This window comes from Pleurodeles waltl, chromosome 6 (assembly GCF_031143425.1).
Source record: "Pleurodeles waltl isolate 20211129_DDA chromosome 6, aPleWal1.hap1.20221129, whole genome shotgun sequence".
NCBI lineage: Eukaryota > Metazoa > Chordata > Amphibia > Caudata > Salamandridae > Pleurodeles > Pleurodeles waltl.
In genome coordinates this window covers 368,330,118-368,347,489 of record NC_090445.1, presented here as the reverse complement: position 1 = coordinate 368,347,489, position 17,372 = coordinate 368,330,118, and the positions used below count along the sequence as shown (strand labels likewise).

The 17,372-nt window shown below is 49.7% G+C and overlaps 1 protein-coding gene across 2 annotated transcripts in view; it reads right to left on the bottom strand.

The window, feature by feature from the left end:
- Window positions 1-6,913, bottom strand: part of LOC138299748 (leukotriene B4 receptor 1-like) — a 161,388-nt gene extending 154,475 nt beyond the window's left edge. For both annotated transcript variants that reach the window (XM_069238278.1, XM_069238279.1), the window contains exon 1: window positions 6,273-6,913. The gene's annotated coding sequence lies outside the window, so the exon portion shown is untranslated. The remainder of the gene's footprint in view (window positions 1-6,272) is intronic.
- Between the last annotated feature and the right edge of the window lie 10,459 nt (window positions 6,914-17,372).

Sequence of the window (17,372 nt, the reverse complement as noted above, 5' to 3'; positions counted from 1 at the left end):
CAAGACACCACTGTACTCTGCGACCCTCTAATCTGCAACATTGCATTCTCTGCCACTGAACTCCACGCCACTCTACTCTGCACCACTGCCACTGTACTCTGTCCCACTGCACTCTCTTCTGCACCACTGCACTCTAATCTACTCTACACCACTCCACTATAGGACACTTCACTCTACTTTGAAATCATCTCCTCTATGCCACTGCAATCTACGCAACTCCACTCTATGCTATGCCAGTCCAATCTACCCTGCACCACTCCAATGTACCCTGTGCCACTCCAATCTGCTCTGCACCGCTCTATGCTACTGCACTCTACATCACTATGCTCCACTCTGCAACAATCTACTCTTCACCACTATACTGTACCCTGCAGCAATCTACTCTATGCCACGGCACTCTATGCAACTCTATTCTACTCTGCAACACTGTACTCTAAGCCATTCTTCTCTACTCTGCATCACTCTACATCACTGCACTCTACACCACTGCCCTTTATGACACTCTACTCTACAACACTGCACTCTGCCACTGAACTGTACTCCGCTCTACTCTGCACCACGGCACTCTACTCTGCACCGCTCAACTATATGCCACTATACTGCACTCTACACCAATGTACTATATGCCACTACACTCTATGCCACTCTACTCTGCATCACTGCACTCCACCACTGCACTCTACACCAACCAGGAACCCGCATCCATTTTCTTGGGTGCAGTACTGACTGTAGTTCTTCACCAGAGGTTCTTCTTTTGCACCTTGATTCGGGTTAGCAGGGGCTCCTGTCCTCCCTGGACTCTTCCGTGCTTCTTGGACTTAGTCCCATTCTTCCACAGGTCTTTAGGTCCAGGAATCCACCCTTTGTGTCTTGAAGTATCTTCTGGTTCTTTCATTATCTTCTTTCTCGTGTTCATGTGTGTTCTAGGAAAGTTACTGTGATTTACTCCTGCTTTCCTGGGCTCTGAGGTGGGTTCTATTACTTAACTTTAGTGTTTTCTAATACTCCCAGCGACCCTCTACACACCACACTTGCCTAGGTGGGAAACCGACATTCCACTTTCTTAGTATATGGTTTGTGTTTCCCCCAGGCCCATTTCCAACTATTGTGATTTTCACTCATTGCACTGTTTTCTAACAGTTTTTATGCCTATTTCTGCATACTAGTGTATATAATTTGTGTATTACTTACCTCCTAAGGGAGTATAGTCGCTATGGTATTTTTGGCATTTGTGTCACTAAAATAAAGTATCTTTATTTTTGTAACACTGAGTATTTTCTTTCATGTGTGTGTACTGTGTTACTACAGTGGTATTGCATGAGCTTTGCATGTCTCCTAGTTAGGCCTTGGCTGCTCATCCACACTACCCCTAGAGAGCCTGGCTTCTAGACACTGCCTACATTTCACTAATACTGGATAGCTGGACCTGGTATAAGGTGTACGTACCATAGGTACCCACTGCAAACCAGGCCAGCCTCCTCCAAACCACTGTGCTATAAAATTTACTTTTTACATTTTTCTTGTTATTGGTGACATTGAGTCATCCAGATAACTTGTGTAATGCCCGAATACCAGTCTTTCTTGATTTCCCCTGTTGATGTTTTTCCACTACATTTGATCTTTTATATTTTGATTGAATAAATGCATGAAACATTCCATTTGCATACTACTTTAATATCATTGTTTATGGGAGTGGTGTTGCATTTTATTCAAGGGACCCTTGTTCCTTTAAAGTTAGTTTACTGCTCCACTCTAGGACACTCTACTTACTCCATGACACTACGCCACACCAGTCGATGACACACCATTCTCCTTTATGCCATTAACTTTGAGCCATACTGAATAGTAGTCTTACTAGTGTACAACATGGCTAAAACACATTGGCAAAGGCAATAGAACTTGCATAGGCAAGACATATTGGCTTTGCCAATGCTTGTTTATAAGGTATGAACTTCAAGGTGACTTGCAATATCCTTATGTACGCAGGGGGTATTTTACCCCATATAATACATGGTCACACCATCAACTTTCCGACAAACCACTTAAACCCTTAGTGCATAGCTTCTGTCATTCCAAGCTATTAAAGTAGAGCAGAAGAAAGAAAAGCAACCTTCCATTTGTTGCTTTAAACAGCTGCATTAATTATGCTATGTGACCTGATCTGCCTTTTACCTTGGCTGCTGGCTCTCCCAGAAGGCATTGCAATGTCAGAACTCGGCTGTAATAAACCTATCATAGTCATTTTCTGATGTCTTTTCTTTATAGGCAGTGGCTTAGTGCATCACAAACAGCCAATTCTAAAGAAATTAGTGACTGTAGTTTATACAGAGATTAGACAATCCATGTTTATATAGCCTGTAACTCGAAGAGCGTCTTCAGTTGAAATGCTTCTAGTTATGACTGATGTGGAGCTGAGCTGCCCAAGATCACACACAGGAGTAGAAGTGTTATTAGAACTCTGGTTTCCGAGCACAGTTTACAACTGTTGTACCTAATCGCTTTTGATATCTCCAGTGGGGTTCCAATTGGCATGAGCCGAGGGGCATGATGGGTGTGGGGCGCAATGGGTATGTTTTTCCTTTTTACCCTCCTACCTTGATTTGTTCGGTGCATAAAGATGCAAGGTTAATCAACATGTTATTTTCACATTTGAGCTAATTACTTTGTGATTGTAAATAACAATAAAAGATACTTTCAGACTGTGAAAACATGCCTTCCTTTCTCCCTATTTCACTTCCAATATATATGATTGTGTATATTTATCCGAGCCTGCAGTTCGTAAACAACGAGCGATTTGTATAGGGTTGATTGAAAGTCCCCAAGGCTGTCCCTGTCCCCCCCAGAAATGTATTGTCTCCTACGCCCCTGCGTGAACCCGTGACAACGCAGACTGAGCCCTGTGGCCGACTCATTCCCATGATGACGTGAGCCTCTCTCAGTCCGCAGAGACACATCACGCCTCGGGATATCTCCCGTGGAGCACACAGACGGTATCCAGAACCTCGGGAGAGCAGGAGTATAAGAGGAGTCACAGCCACTAACTTTGCAAACGGAAGAACTCCAACAAATGTATGTGAAGTACTGTCTGGCCGCAGAGGACAGTGTGAGGCGCTGTCTAGCTGCAGGGGACGGTGTGAGGCACTATCTAGCTTCTGGGGGAAGTGTGGGTCACTAACTGGCTGCAGGGGAAGGCGTGTGGCTCTTTCTGGCTGCAGGAGAAGGTGCGAGGCACTGTCTGGCTGCAGTGGAAGATGTATGGCTGCAGGAGAAAAGGCGAGGCGCTGCTTGACTGCAGGGGAAGGTGTGGGGAATTGTCTGGTAACAAGGGAAGGTGTGAGGCCCTCTCTGGCAGCAGGCAATACGGTGTGTGGCACTGCCTGGCTCCAGGGGAGGTGTGTGGCACTGTCTGACTGCAGGAGAATGTGTAAGGGGTTCTAGCAGCATGCAAAAAGGTGTGTAGCACGGTCTTGCTGCGGGGGGGGGGGGGGGTGCAGGAGAAGGAGCAAGGCTGCAGCAGACGATGTGATGCGATGTCTGACAGTAGTAGAAAGTGTGAAAGAGAAACTGTCAGCAGGGGAAAGCGCGAGGCACTGTGTGTCTGCAGAACAAGATGCAAGGCACTGCCTGTCAGAACAAGATGCAAGCACTGCCTGTCTGCAGAACAAGATGCAAGGCACTGCCTGTCAGAACAAGATGCAAGCACTGCCTGTCTGCAGAACAAGATGCAAGGCACTGCCTGTCTGCAGAAGAAGGTGTGTGGCTCTCTCTGGCAGCAGGGGAAGGTGTGAGGCAGTGCCTGGCTGCAGAACAAGATGCAAGGCACTGCCTGTCTGCAGAACAAGATGCAAGGCACTGCCTGGATGCAGAACAAAATGCAAGGCACTGCCTGTCTGCAGAAGAAGATGCAAGGCACTGCCTGTCTGCAGAAGAAGGTGTGTGGCTCTCTCTGGCAGCAGGGGAAGGTGTGAGGCAGTGTCTGGCAGCAGAACAAGATGCAAGGCACTGCCTGTCAGAACAAGATGCAAGGCACTGCCTGTCTGCAGAACAAGATGCAAGGCACTGCCTGTCTGCAGAACAAGATGCAAGGCACTGCCTGTCAGAACAAGATGCAAGGCACTGCCTGTCTGCAGAACAAGATGCAAGGCACTGCCTGTCTGCAGAAGAAGATGCAAGGCACTGCCTGTCTGCAGAAGAAGGTGTGTGGCTCTCTCTGGCAGCAGGGGAAGGTGTGAGGCAGTGTCTGGCAGCAGAGAGTGCGATTCTCGTTATCTGCAGTGGAGATTTGAGCTGCCCTGTTGACCAAACAGCAAGGTGTGGCACAGTCTGACTAACAGGGAAGGGTCAGAAGCACAGTCTAGGCTGCCAGGGCTGTGTGGCACCATCTGGGCTGCAGTGAAAGTGTAAATTGTAGTCTTGGCAGTATGAGGACTTGTGGGGGTCTGTTCTTGACTGGGGAGGAGATGTGAGGTGGCCTAGGCTGAGGTGTCAGGGTGAAGCACGGTCTTGGTTATAGCTCCTGACTAGTGCCATGAGTTAGAGTATATTGTATATTTTGCAAGATAAACACAGATCTCTGCAGCCGGGTGATGTTGTCATTTACAGACATAATTAGAGCCGGATGTTTAAACGGTTGGATTAGAATCCAAAATCAGCCCCGGCAAGAATGTTAAACCCAGCTCTTGGGTGTCACCACAGGTATGGGGTAGTAGGAGCATGGGTGGGTCAAAGCAGTCCCCCCTGCGTCGTCTGCAGCCCACCTGGACAATGCACTGTGAGAGTATGGTCAGTCCGGCCCCGGAAGTGTCGAGCGAGAGGGCGTGGCTTTAAGTGGGTTCTCTTGGGAGTTGCATTAATTAATTCATCTCGCTAAGGACCCTGTCAACGGTATCATATTCACGGAGTAAGTGCCCTAACGTAGTTGTGCGTCGCCTGCCAGGAAGAGTGTGAGAGAGAGGTGATTAAGGAGGAAGTCAGTTGTGAAAAAGCACTGCCACATTCCACAGAGGGTTGAAGGTAATGTGGAGAGCAGGGAGGTGTACATTAGCGGAAATGGGGGTAGAGTGGTGGAAAGTATTGTTAGTGGCCGTGAGTGAGAGGTGGGAAGGTTAATAAAAGCGAGCAACGAGGGGGGCTGGAGTGCAGCATAGTGAATGATACGGCTGAGGGAGATCGAGGCGATCGGGGATGTGCAACGTAGAGGCTGAAAAGTATTTCGCGACATATAACGTAACAGAAGAGGTGTGAAGGAGTCTTCTGTCTACACAAGCGAAGTATTATGTCGTGGGGCCTTTGGTCTGTTTAGGAGAGTTCAGCCAGCTGCCAGTCACCAAAGCTCCGGAAAAAACTCTTCCTAGATTTACCGAGGGGGTGATACCACCGGAGCCACGCCCAGGAGGCGGCCTGTCCTGCCTTAGGGAGCAGTCACACAGCGGGGGTGTGCAGAGATCTCAAGCTTTCGTGTTCTAGAGTGAGTAGGTGTTTTTTATTTGAATACTGGGACTCGTAGCCCCGGTTTTATACTGGGATCAACAAGATTACAATCACCAAAATTGCACAAGCAAAAAATAGCGCCTCGCCAGGGTAGTACGTGATATACAATTACAAACTAGGACTGGATTAACTACTGACACGTGGAATGGGAATGTGAGAGTTCTGCCACTAGGCATCCCTGTGGAGAGACTACTCCCCCACTAATGATGGAATAATTTAACTTCATCCTTCAAACTCCATCCTCAGCCACCTTAGAACCCCGAAGAACCGAATTATATGCTTGTCTTCATAAATATGTCAGCGCAGGAAATCCCCAGTGATGGGTCCTTCCCACGTGCAGGGTCGGACTGGCCTACAGGGCAATCTGGCAGCGCCAGAATAGCAGGTCTGGCAGGGTGTTTTTTTTTTTTTTTTGTGTGCTATTTTTGCCCATTCTCCCTTGCCAGGTGGCCAGGTTTTACTGTTGATTTCCCTGATATTACCAAAACAGAGCTTGCTCCAGATGTATTCAGTATCCCATACATTGCAGAATACTTATATAGTATGTCTTTACAAGTTCAAAACTTCCCGGAATTGCAAGTGTGGAGCACTTTTTTTTAGCTACCCGATTCGCTAATGGGTGCCAGTTTTAGTTTGGTGCCCGAGCTTATCTTCTGTCCCAGTCTAACCCCGGCTGCCAGTGTTAAACAGTGCCCCGAAGAACTGGAGTGGACTGGGGACAGGAAGTGTTTGTTGTCCTCGTCAGCAGGACTCCACAGAGGTCTGAATTATGCTGTACTCACCACGCGAAAATGTATTCTTTGATCTGGCTCAGCTGACAGTCATAAGCGCCGTCACCTCGATGCTCACTGATCGGTGCTTGTTCCTTAATTCTAGCTCCTCGGATCTCAGGCCAGGGCTCTCGAAGCGCATGTCTCGCTCTTCATTCTAACTCCTCTCTTCTCCTGGATGCCTCCTAACCCAGCTCTGGCTGGACCTTTGTGACAAGCACTCTCTTCTTGGCTCTAGCCCTTTGTGTCTCACTCATTGGTTCCCAGAGGTCAGCTCTCAATCCTTGGTTGTAACTGCTCAGATCCTAGTCCTCAGCCTTCAACGCGCTTCTCTCGCTCATTGAAGCGACTCTCCCCGACGCCTCTCCTACCTCCGCACAGGGTCCTCGACTATCACCATTCAAGCTCCTCTTCTCCACTAGTGCTCATCTCTCCTCCTTGGCGCTAGTTATGAGGTCTCAGTCCTTGTCTGTCTCTTCTGTCCGCTGCTTCTGTGGTTTTCTGCAGGCCACCACCCGTCCATTACGCGCACCCATGCATTATTTAGTGTGCTTTTCTCTTCCTGAGGCGTGGAGGCCCCTTATCTGCCCCAGTTGCGGTCTTGGGAGCTGGGTGTGGGGGTCAGAAGGGAGGGAGGAGAGCAGACGTGTGTGTGTGTGTGCTGTGGGGGCGGGCAGCCTGACTGCCTCCTGTGTCACTCAGTTTTTGGCTCTCCCAGTCAGGACTTGCAGCAGGCATTAAGACACACCTCAGCATCGCCTGCAGCAGGTTGTATCAGAAATTCCATGAGTTCTCTCTGAAGGCTGCTGCCCTGAAGGATCTGTCTGCCTCCTTCTGACGAACCAACCACTCTAAACACTGTATACCTCTCTTTTAAGAATATCTCTCCAAATGCTGCCTGTCTCACTCAAAAGATCACTCTAAGGCCCGTCTGTCTCACTCCAACCGCTCCCTCGCTCTAGGGAGCGCTTCACTCTATTCGCGTTGTCAGCATAAGTACCAACTTTCTCACTTTGTCTTTCCCTTGAACACTAGACGTTTCTCTTTCACTTTCTCCGCCTTTTTTCAATCTGCCCCGCTCCCTGCAACTTCTTTCTGGTGTCTCACTCTCTCTCTTATTAGCAGTCATTGTGCCTCTGTCTGTAATTGGAAAGAAACGATCTTTTCGCCGAGTTTGGCCTGTCTGTCTTTCTGCTGGTCTCTTCCTGTATGCATTGACAGCGCCTCGAAGACTGTCTTTCTCTATGCAGCCCTGTGAGGCCTTTTCTTGGGTCCCTGGGGCAGTACTTATATGGCTGGGTATCACCGAGGCCTCCTACCACCAAACACCACTAACCCCCCGCATAAGCTTGAATTAAAACCTTTGATGCACTTCACTTTGGGATTAGGGGTCATAAACCCCGGCTGTATTTTATTGACAAAATATTGTTAATCATAATCAAAATTATACGCAGTAACCACCATCATGTTCACAAGGTATTTACAGAGTTCAAGGGATGACTAGCCTTAACAGAGTATGCTAATACATCCACATTCCTGTCACTGACTAAAACCGTTCGTTCCTGCGTACCCAATGTTGGTGGCCGTGAAAGAGATCATGACTGTTTTCCCATACCCCAAACCCTACCCCTCCTTACGCTACAAATCCCAGGGTAGGATCTCCATCAGGGCGCTCTCACACCTTCCAGACTGGATTTCTGTGGAGGGAGCCCGGCTGCCCGGTAGGATACCTACCTCGGGCGCCCCCGCCATCCTGTGACTCCACCCCCCCAAGGGCCAGTGCTCGCTTCAGACCTTCTGCGCATGCGCGGGTGGTTGGCCCTAAGGGCCAGATGCCTGCAACCGCTCACAACCCCCGCACCTCTGTGTGTCGTCCACACTTCCCAGCTAGCACCCCTTGGAGGGACCAATTAGCTTGTCACCCAATTTTGTAATAAGAAGGTACCCATTTATATTCCCAGTCATGATCTCACCTCCACAGGACCGCATCGTTGCCCGACGATGTGCCCCCCCCCCAGGAAAAGATCACGTATGCTGAGAGAGCCAGGCAAGTATATTTTCTGAAAACATTTCATAGCCTACTCGTGAAAGATGAATTCCGTCCTGCAGAAAAACTCTGTCGCCTTTAATGCAGCCATGCAAGATCACAGCCAACCTTGGAGTCCGAAACAACTTGGCCAATTTGCTATTGATTCTTCTCACTGAGTCATTGAGGGCTTTTACAGAGATCCCGCCCCTCCAGAGAGAACGAGGAATCATGTTCGACCAAGCAAGGACAGCCTGAGGGAATTTTTTGGCCAACCAACCAATTTCAGATATTACCAGTTCAAACAGCTGCCGGCATCCTAGAGCAACCAGATCATTACCCCCAAGGTGCAGCACAATGATGTCCGGTGATGAGTAACCTAAGGAGGGCATTGAATCCAGGAATGTCCTTAATTGAGTGAGCTGCAGCCCGCCTCGGCCAAGGAAGGAGATGCCAAAACCATCCTCCGATGCACGTGATGCAAAGGCACTCCTTGCGAATAGTTCACCAGCACGTCGGACATGGGAATGTCCGATTACCCACACCTTAATGATACCAGCAACTCCTGTGTGCACCGGAGTTTTCGGAACCGTCAAATACTTGTGGAGGGTGTCTGCAAAGAGTACGAAGGAAGAGAGGTGTCAAGGACATGAACTCATAGCATGTGCAGCCTCACATATCGCTTGCAGCAATCCAATGACCATCTTCCAATTCTCTTAACCGCTGCTCCTGGGAATCCCATTGCCACAGCTGCTGTTGCTGCCCCTATTCTAAAGGAGTGAGTGCCAAAATCTGAGGCAACCAAACCCGCTGTCAGAAGGGAACGCTTGAGTACCAGTGAGAATTGGTACCTAGTACTAGGCATACCGTCCGCATGCACAAAAACTGCACCAGTCTCCAATGGAGCGCACTGTGCTAGGAAGGCCTCAAATTTCTGTACAGGACAACATGCATTACCCGGTGCTCTATGCAATAGAATATGGTCCCCCTTTCCATCCTGATCCGCCTTAGAGCGGGGAACAGTAATCACCAGACACCCAGTCCCCTCCGGCCAATGAATATTTGCCAACTGCAGACCCCCCAAGATGTCCCTTTTATTGGCGCGACCAGTTCACCCGCTCTAAAAGCACCAAAAAATGCAAGAGTAAAGGCTGACTTAAATAAGGTGACCTCTCAGGGAGAAGTACAAACACGATCCAACGCGACTAGCAAGGCCCCCAACTTTTCCACATCAATGGGCCGCCGAGCGTCCGGCTTAGAACCCTGAATGAGCTGTCAACCCCGGAGGGCCCTTCTTACCAAAAATGATTTTGTCCCATCGGGCAGCCCCCATAGTTGCACAAAGAAAGAAATAGCAGCGGAGTAACGCCTGCTGCACGCAATTGACTTCCCCTCAGCCCTCAAAACTTTTAAAAATGCCAAGATTGAAGCTGGATCAAAACAAGTTGACAATACCTCCCCACCCCTGAATTCAACATATGCTGCAAATGCTCCCTGGTAAGCCTTCAGCGTCCTGGGTGTCAAGCTGGCTGCCACGAGGTCCGGTATTCCTTGGCACCAATCTGCCACAGATACTCTGGAAAGGGCGTTGGGAACTCCTCCACTCCGTGGAGGTGAGACCTGAAAACCTGCATCTTAAAACGGGAGAGTGCGTCAGCAGCGTTATTCAACACTCCAGGTACGTGCTTAGCTCTGAAGGTCACATTCAACCTTAAACACTGTGAGAAAACATGGCTGATTGCAGAGGCCCCCTAACTTTTTGCCCCCATTTTCCACTTTTTGCTGGTGTTTTCCTGACTCTGATGGTGCCCTGGGTACTGCTAACCAGTCCCAGGGCCTGTGCTCTGTGTAAAATCAATATGCAAATTAGGCCAATTATAATTGGCTAAGTTAACCTACCTATAAGTCCCTAGTATATGGTAGGGCATGTAGGTTTAGGGACCACAGCATAGGTACTGCACCCATAGGTGCACTGCTGAGGTGCCCAGTGTCATTTTAAAGGCAGGCCTGCCTTGCTGGCTGCTTTTAAATTAAAGTTATATGCAAATTCGACTTTGGAATTAAAAGTAGTTCCAAAGTCTTAAACTACCTTATTTTTACATATAAGTCACCCCTAAGGTGTGCCCTATGTGCCCCTAGGGCTGGGTGCCATGTAACTATAAGCAGGGACCTTATAAAAATAGTTTTATAAGCCCTTGTGAGGTAAAAACAACCAAATTCGTTTTTCCCTCATTGTAGTAAATGGCCTTCATAGGCTAGAATGGGGAGACTTTATTTTAATTTTTAAAGTCTCCTTAAATGATGCATACCAAGAGTTTGGTATCAAATTAATTGTAATAAATCCCACAACTTCCAGTTGTTGGATTTAATATAACTTGTTCAGGGGACAGCGTTTTAAACTTTACCTGAAAAGTTGCCAATTTTAGCCCTGCATTGTTTTTGCTGCTGTGCTCTGATTGGCCAGACTTGAGCAGCTTGACCAAGCTGCCTTGATGAGGTGTGAAGTGGCCTGGCTTCACACAAAGGAATGTGCCTGTGGGAGGGAATCTCCCCTCAGCAGATGGTGAGGCAGGAAGGGGGAGGGCTGCCAAACTGGTCTTCAAAGGCAGAGAAGGACATCTGGAGCACCCAGCAACACCCCCACATCCTGAAACCCCAGACACCTAGGTGCCCCCTTGATTAGATTAGGAGAGGGGTGTGTTTATGATTTTTAGCCACACCAGTGGGTGGGCTCAGCCAGATGTAACCTCCAAAAATCAGATTCAGCCATGATGGATTTTTAGAGAATGTTGCCTCCTGGGATTGATTTTTGCCACACTTCCCAGGAAGTGGTCATCACAGGGGAAAGGACCCTGCACCTGATTGGAGAACCAGGACCCCCTTGCTTTTCACCCAGGAGCAAGGATAAAACTGGCAGACCTGCACCCACACCTCAGTTCCCTACCACATCCAACAAGGAAGAACTACTGAAGAAGAAGGACTGCCCTGCTGGACCCCTGGCCTGCACCTGGAACCTGCACTCAAAAGGACTGCACCAGCTGCACACTTGGGCTTCACCACAAGAAGGACTTTGCCTGGCTTCAACTGGTTCGAGGAGGGACTCCCTGTTTGCTACAGGTGAAAAATTGCTATCCAGAGTCCCCTGCACCAACTCCTGAAGAAAGCGACCAGCTGACTACTGTCCAGTGGCCAAAAAGGAGTTTGTGCCAGGTGCATTCTGGGAGTTGTAGTCCGCACCCCCCAAGGACCATCTCAGAACTTCTGGACCCTTGGGGTGAGCTGTGGACCCCAAAAGAACATTAAAAGGACATCTGGGAGAAGCCTCAGAAGTTTGGAGAAGTTTGGACAACTTTTGTAAAAAAGCTCCATAGAGGGACCGACCCGCCGCGGCAACTCTAGCCGGCTTGCCTCAACCGCGACCCGGCCTGATTGGACTGGCAGGTTCGTCCCGCTGAAGAAAATCTTCGAAAAAGAGACTAAGGCGGTCATTCCAACCGCGGTTACCGCCAAATGACCGCACCGCGGTCAAAAGACCGCGGCGGCCATTCTGGCTTTCCCGCTGGGCCGGCGGGCGACCGCCAAAAGGCCGCCCGCCGGCCCAGCGGGAAAGACCTAGCAACGATGAAGCCGGCTCCGAATGGAGCCGGCGGAGTTGCTGGGGTGCGACGGGTGCAGTGGCACCCGTCGCGATTTTCAGTGTCTGCTTTGCAGACACTGAAAATCATTATGGGGCCCTGTGAGGGGCCCCTGCACTGCCCATGCCAGTGGCATGGGCAGTGCAGGGGCCCCCAGGGGCCCCACGACACCCGTTCCTGCCATCCTGTTCCTGGTGGTTTTTACCGCCAGGACCAGGATGGCGGGAAGGGGGTCGGAATCCCCATGGCGGTGCTGCAAGCAGCGCCGCCATGGAGGATTCCTTGGGCCAGGGGTAAACCAGCGGGAAACCGCCGGTTGCCCTTTTCTGACCGCGGCTTTACCGCCGCGGTCAGAATGGCCCAGGAAGCACCACCAGCCTGTTGGCGGTGCTTCCGCGGTCCCCGGCCCTGGCGGTCATGGACCGCCAGGGTTGGAATGACCCCCTAAGTGTGAAGGTAAACTTTTAACCGAGGCCTCCTGCGGCCTGTAGCCGAGCAGGGCTCCATCGCGGTCGGCCTGAAACTTTGACTTTGCCCCGGTCGAGGTGCAACCAGATGACCCGATTGGCGCTTTTTGTTTCTAGGCGCTAAAAAAAAAATAACTCTTTAAAAAATCATATCTCCGGTTCCCCTTATCTGATTTTATTCGTTTTGGTGTCATTTTAAAGATAAAAATATAATCTATTTTTATAAATTGGTTTTGGTTTTTTAAACTGTTTCCTGTGTTTTATTTAATTACTGTTTTGTGATATTTGAATGCTTTACACTCTGTCTCCTAAGTTAAGCCTTGACGCTCGTTGCCAAGCTACCAAGGGTTGAGCTGGGTTTAATTTACTGAGACCTAACTGGACCTTAGTGGAGGTTAGTGGCCTATTGCTAAGTGTAGGTACCTACCTGCCCTTACCAATAACCCATTTTCCAACAAACACAATAATACTATCTCTTTCAGCAGTCTCCGGATCATCTTGCATTTAGCTGCTTGCTGGTTAATGCACTCAACAACTGATATATTATCAGACCAGAAAATCCCCGACTGATTCCGGAATCCCTCCGGCCAAATAGACAAAGCCACTAAAATTGGGAACAGCTCCAAGAAACCAATTTTGGCCACTAGGCCCTCCTGGACCCAGTCTAAGGGCCATCACTGAGCGCACCATGCTGTACCAAATATAGCCCCAAAGCCTACACTCCCAGCTGCATCAGTAAAAAGTCCCAATTCCTCATTGGACCTCGGCGGACTAGGCCACACCACTGTCCCATTAAAGTCACGCAGAAAGGTTTTGCAAATCCTCATATCTTGTTTGACTTCACTGGGAAGCCTGGTGTGATGATGGTTGACCTTTAACCCTGACATGGCTTGGGCAATTGACCGAGAAAAGGGGCACCCCATGGGTATGATTCGCAGCACAAAGTTGAGCTGCCCGACCAAGCACTGCAACTGATGAAGTGTCACCTTCTGCGCCCTTAGGCAGGACCGCAACGCATGTGAAAAAGATACCACCTTCTCCCTAGGCAATCTGGACACACCTGCCACTGAATCCAACTCTATCCCTAGGAATTCAGTTGTGGAGCAGGGGCCAACCGTTTTTCCCTCTGCAAGTGGAACCCCAAATTCCCTCATGAGTTTTTTAAATACGTCCAACGCACCAGCACGTTGATTAGATCCAGCGGGCCCCAGAAAAAGGAAATCATCCAGGTAGTGTAAAACCCCCCTATGCCGCGCCCAGTCCCTAAATACCCACTCCAGAAGTACTACATTTCTCAAAATAGGAACATGACACAGAGCAGCCCATAGGCATACACCTATCAAAGTAATACTTTCCTTCCCACTGGAAACCCAACAAGCGAAAGTCCTCGGGATGCGCTGGCATCAACCGAAATGCAGATTCAATGTCAGATTTTGCCATCAAAGCTCCAGGCCCCAGCTCCTGCAGCATTTGAATTGCCTGATCCAAAGAAGCATACCTAACCGAACACATTGCCCCATCAATGGCCTCATTCACCGACTGCCCCCTTGGAACGGACAGATTGTGAATCAGTCTGAACTCCCCTGGCTCTTTCTTGGGGACTACATCTAAGGGAGAACAAACAAAGCCCTGCATGGAAATTTCGTCAAAGGGCCCCGCCACCTGCCCCAAATCCAGTTCCTTCCTGATTTTCTTACGTGCCACCCCGGGGTAGGAACGCAAAGACAGCTGATTCTTGCAATGGGGCGAGCCAACATAGTCCTGAGCTGGTATTTTGAAACCGTCCTTAAAACCCAAATACAACACCTGCGCAGCTGCTTGGTTGGGGTAATCGTCAAGCCAAGGGACCATAGCCAAAAGATTAATGGGGGACAAAGCCTTAACAAAAGATACTGTGTGACCCACGCACCCCAAATCGTCAATCCTGTTTCTTGGCCCCTTTATCTTGTGATTTTTTTAAAACACTTCAATTCTGGGTGGGAGGCCTGGCCACAAAAGGAACAGCAGTGCTTAAAACGGCATGTCCCGGGAGTCCATGAACAAGTGCGCCGGTTGAAATCCCAGCAGGCTCTCTTCTTGGCCCCAGGCCCACGAAAAGGCTGCTGACCCGACCCATGAGTGCGATTTGTATAACGCAACCAAGTGATTATGTGTATCTGATCCCATGCCAATGAAGGCTTTTACGCCTTAATTCTCCTGAATTCCTTATCATATTCCTTCCATGCCGTGCCACCATATTCATCATGTGCCCCCACGATCCTGTTCTGATAGCAAGCTAACTGCGCACCCAAGTCACTGAAACGTTCAGCTAGAATGGCCTGATAAATGGAGAACGCTCTAACCCAGTTGGACAAAGACTCCTCCACTCTCCTTCTTTGTGGCCCATGCCCACACTCTCTCGAATGTGCGCACTCTTTGCAATGCCACACCTCCTCATTCTCAGCTTTGTCAACCAGAAAATCGAAGATATCGATGTACGCCCCCTTCCAAATCTTCTCCCGCACCTCAACCGGTACATGTAGCCCTAACTGTTCATGCTCTGAGCAAATATCCCCCATGCCCATAAGGGGTGAAGGGTGACCAGTACCTGCACTTGCGCTTCCCCGGGCCCAAAGTCGTTGCTGTAGAGGTCACCACTGCTGGGGGATTAACTGTCTGGGTTGCCGGCGTGCCCGACGCAGAAGTAACTGGTTTTGTCTTGGACGTCGCACCAGTAGTCAACTGGCCCCCCGTAGTGGTTGGGGAGAAGGAGCTGGCCTCCTGAGCCCCCACGCCAGTGTTAGACTCAGGCCCTTTATCTTGAGACCCCTGGGCACTCTTTGCAGTGCCCAACCTGGAAACCAATTGTCGCGCCTGTTCCCTAACGTCTCCCTCCTTAGCCCCTGACAATGGCCCCCCCACTTCCACGGCAATACAGATGTCAAGTGGCCTACAAGATCCTGCTGACTGGCCTCCACAGTGTCTTTACCCGCAACTGCGTCTTGTGGAGGGACCACAACGCCCGAAGTGTGCTCTGCCATCCAACTCTGGCCCACCCCTTTCAGCGTGCCCCGCATCCACTACCAGCGATGCACTAACCCCAGGCTGCAATGAAGCTACATTGACACTGTCCCCAACCTGCACCGGGGTGGCCTCCAATCGCCTCCCCCCAGCACCCTTGCCCTTCCTCTCCCACCGCGCCCTCTTTGGAGCTGGGGGTATCATCTCGCTGGATGGTATTCCCACCCGCTGGGGCACATCCCCGTTGGAGGACGCAACCACCCCTGAAGAAGAAGTCTGCGCCTTCAAGGATGCTATGGCCTGGTCCATAGCGTCCATCCTAAGCATCAGGGCCTCAAGGAGCTCTTCTGTTCGCGACCGTTTCTCTGCCATGACCCACGCACGGACCCTAGCACAGGCAAATGCCTAAATGGCCCCCACAAGGAAACCCCTCCAAACAGGCATTCGCTCATCGACCCCAATGGAACTCCCCTTACAGAGAAAGTACTTAATGTAAGGGGCCCTTTACCATAGGACCCACAACAGGTGTGATAAAAAGGTACCTCCCCTACACTCTACCCCAATTTAGGAGGCCCCCTACCCTGTCTACCAAGAAAAACAGGACCACTAAACGCTCCCCGCACAAAATTGGCCAGATGGCCGCTCACCTAGTAGTCCAGGAACCCCACAGGAGCCGCCACCGAGAATAACTCGGGTCAGGTGAGCTAAGCTCAACCCGTACGGCTCCACGTGAGGTTTGCTGGGCCACTCGCATCGTCCTCTTCTCCCCTGAAATGCTGCAAAAGCAACCTGCAAAATGAGTTAAATAAGGTTATAAGGTTAAAAGGTGCACAGAGAGAAAAATTGGTAAAAATAGCCCAAAAACCCAAAATATAGACCAAAGTAGCCCCAAACAAATTAAATAGCCCAATGTCCGAGAAAAATAGCCCAAATGGCTTGTTGCGGCCACTGGGTCCCCCTGGTATGATCGGCAAGTACAGAAAGACCGCGTGACGTCATTCCTGTGCGCAACCCCGGAAGCGCAAAGAGCGCCTCCGGGGCCGCCAAATAGTGCTTCTGGGGCCGCGGGCCCCTTTACAGCCAACCAGCTGTGTTTTTATTGAGGGGTGGGGGCCGAGGAGCCTGCCGCTCCCCGACCCCCACGTTTCAGCCCGATGACGCCGCCATAAGCGGGGCCCCCCTGATTGGGGTGGCCCCATGCATTATTGTGCAACATTCGGTGTAGTTATCGCCGTTTATCACTTGTGACCCAGGGCTGTAGTACCACTGCACTTATGAGATCCCTGGAAAGCTGCAGATCTGTTAACTTTCTCCCAAAGATTTCGACTGCTGACCCAACGGGCACAATTCAATAGATCTCATAATGAGGAGGTGGTAGTGGTTTCATCAGCTGATACTGTGTGACACTGTAAAAAAAAAAAAAAGAAAAAAAAACGTCAATGTCCAGTCACTGTTGTAACCAGTCACAGGAAAAACGCAATGCCATGGGCGAATGTTTCACATAATACAACATCTGTGGTACAGTATGCAGGCTTAAAAAAACAGATCGAAAAGTTTAATAATCAGTGTACAAGGGTTGCAGCGTCAAGTCTGCCACTTTACAAAAGTTAACTGGTCAACTGTAACCATTTACTTGCTGCAACAAGTCCTTTTTGAGAGGTGTCAATTTTACCTATACATTATACAGACCACAAATAATGGACCGGGAAAGGGCTTTGTATGCAGGATCATACAAAAAACGAAATATTGTAAAGTCATTAAAACAGTGTGGAAAAATCAATCTTTCGTTGGTATGGAGACATTTTGCTACACTGTTCACACAGGCACGCTTACATCAGCTATTCTCAAAGCAGCAGTTATTTCAAGTGGACAGCTTGACGTTTGAAGAAGCCCAAGCATGATGTATCTCTTTTATGTTCCATGTCTTGAGTACTCAAGTGCTTCCTGTCGAGGCACCAATATAATAAATATGAATCTTGCTGGG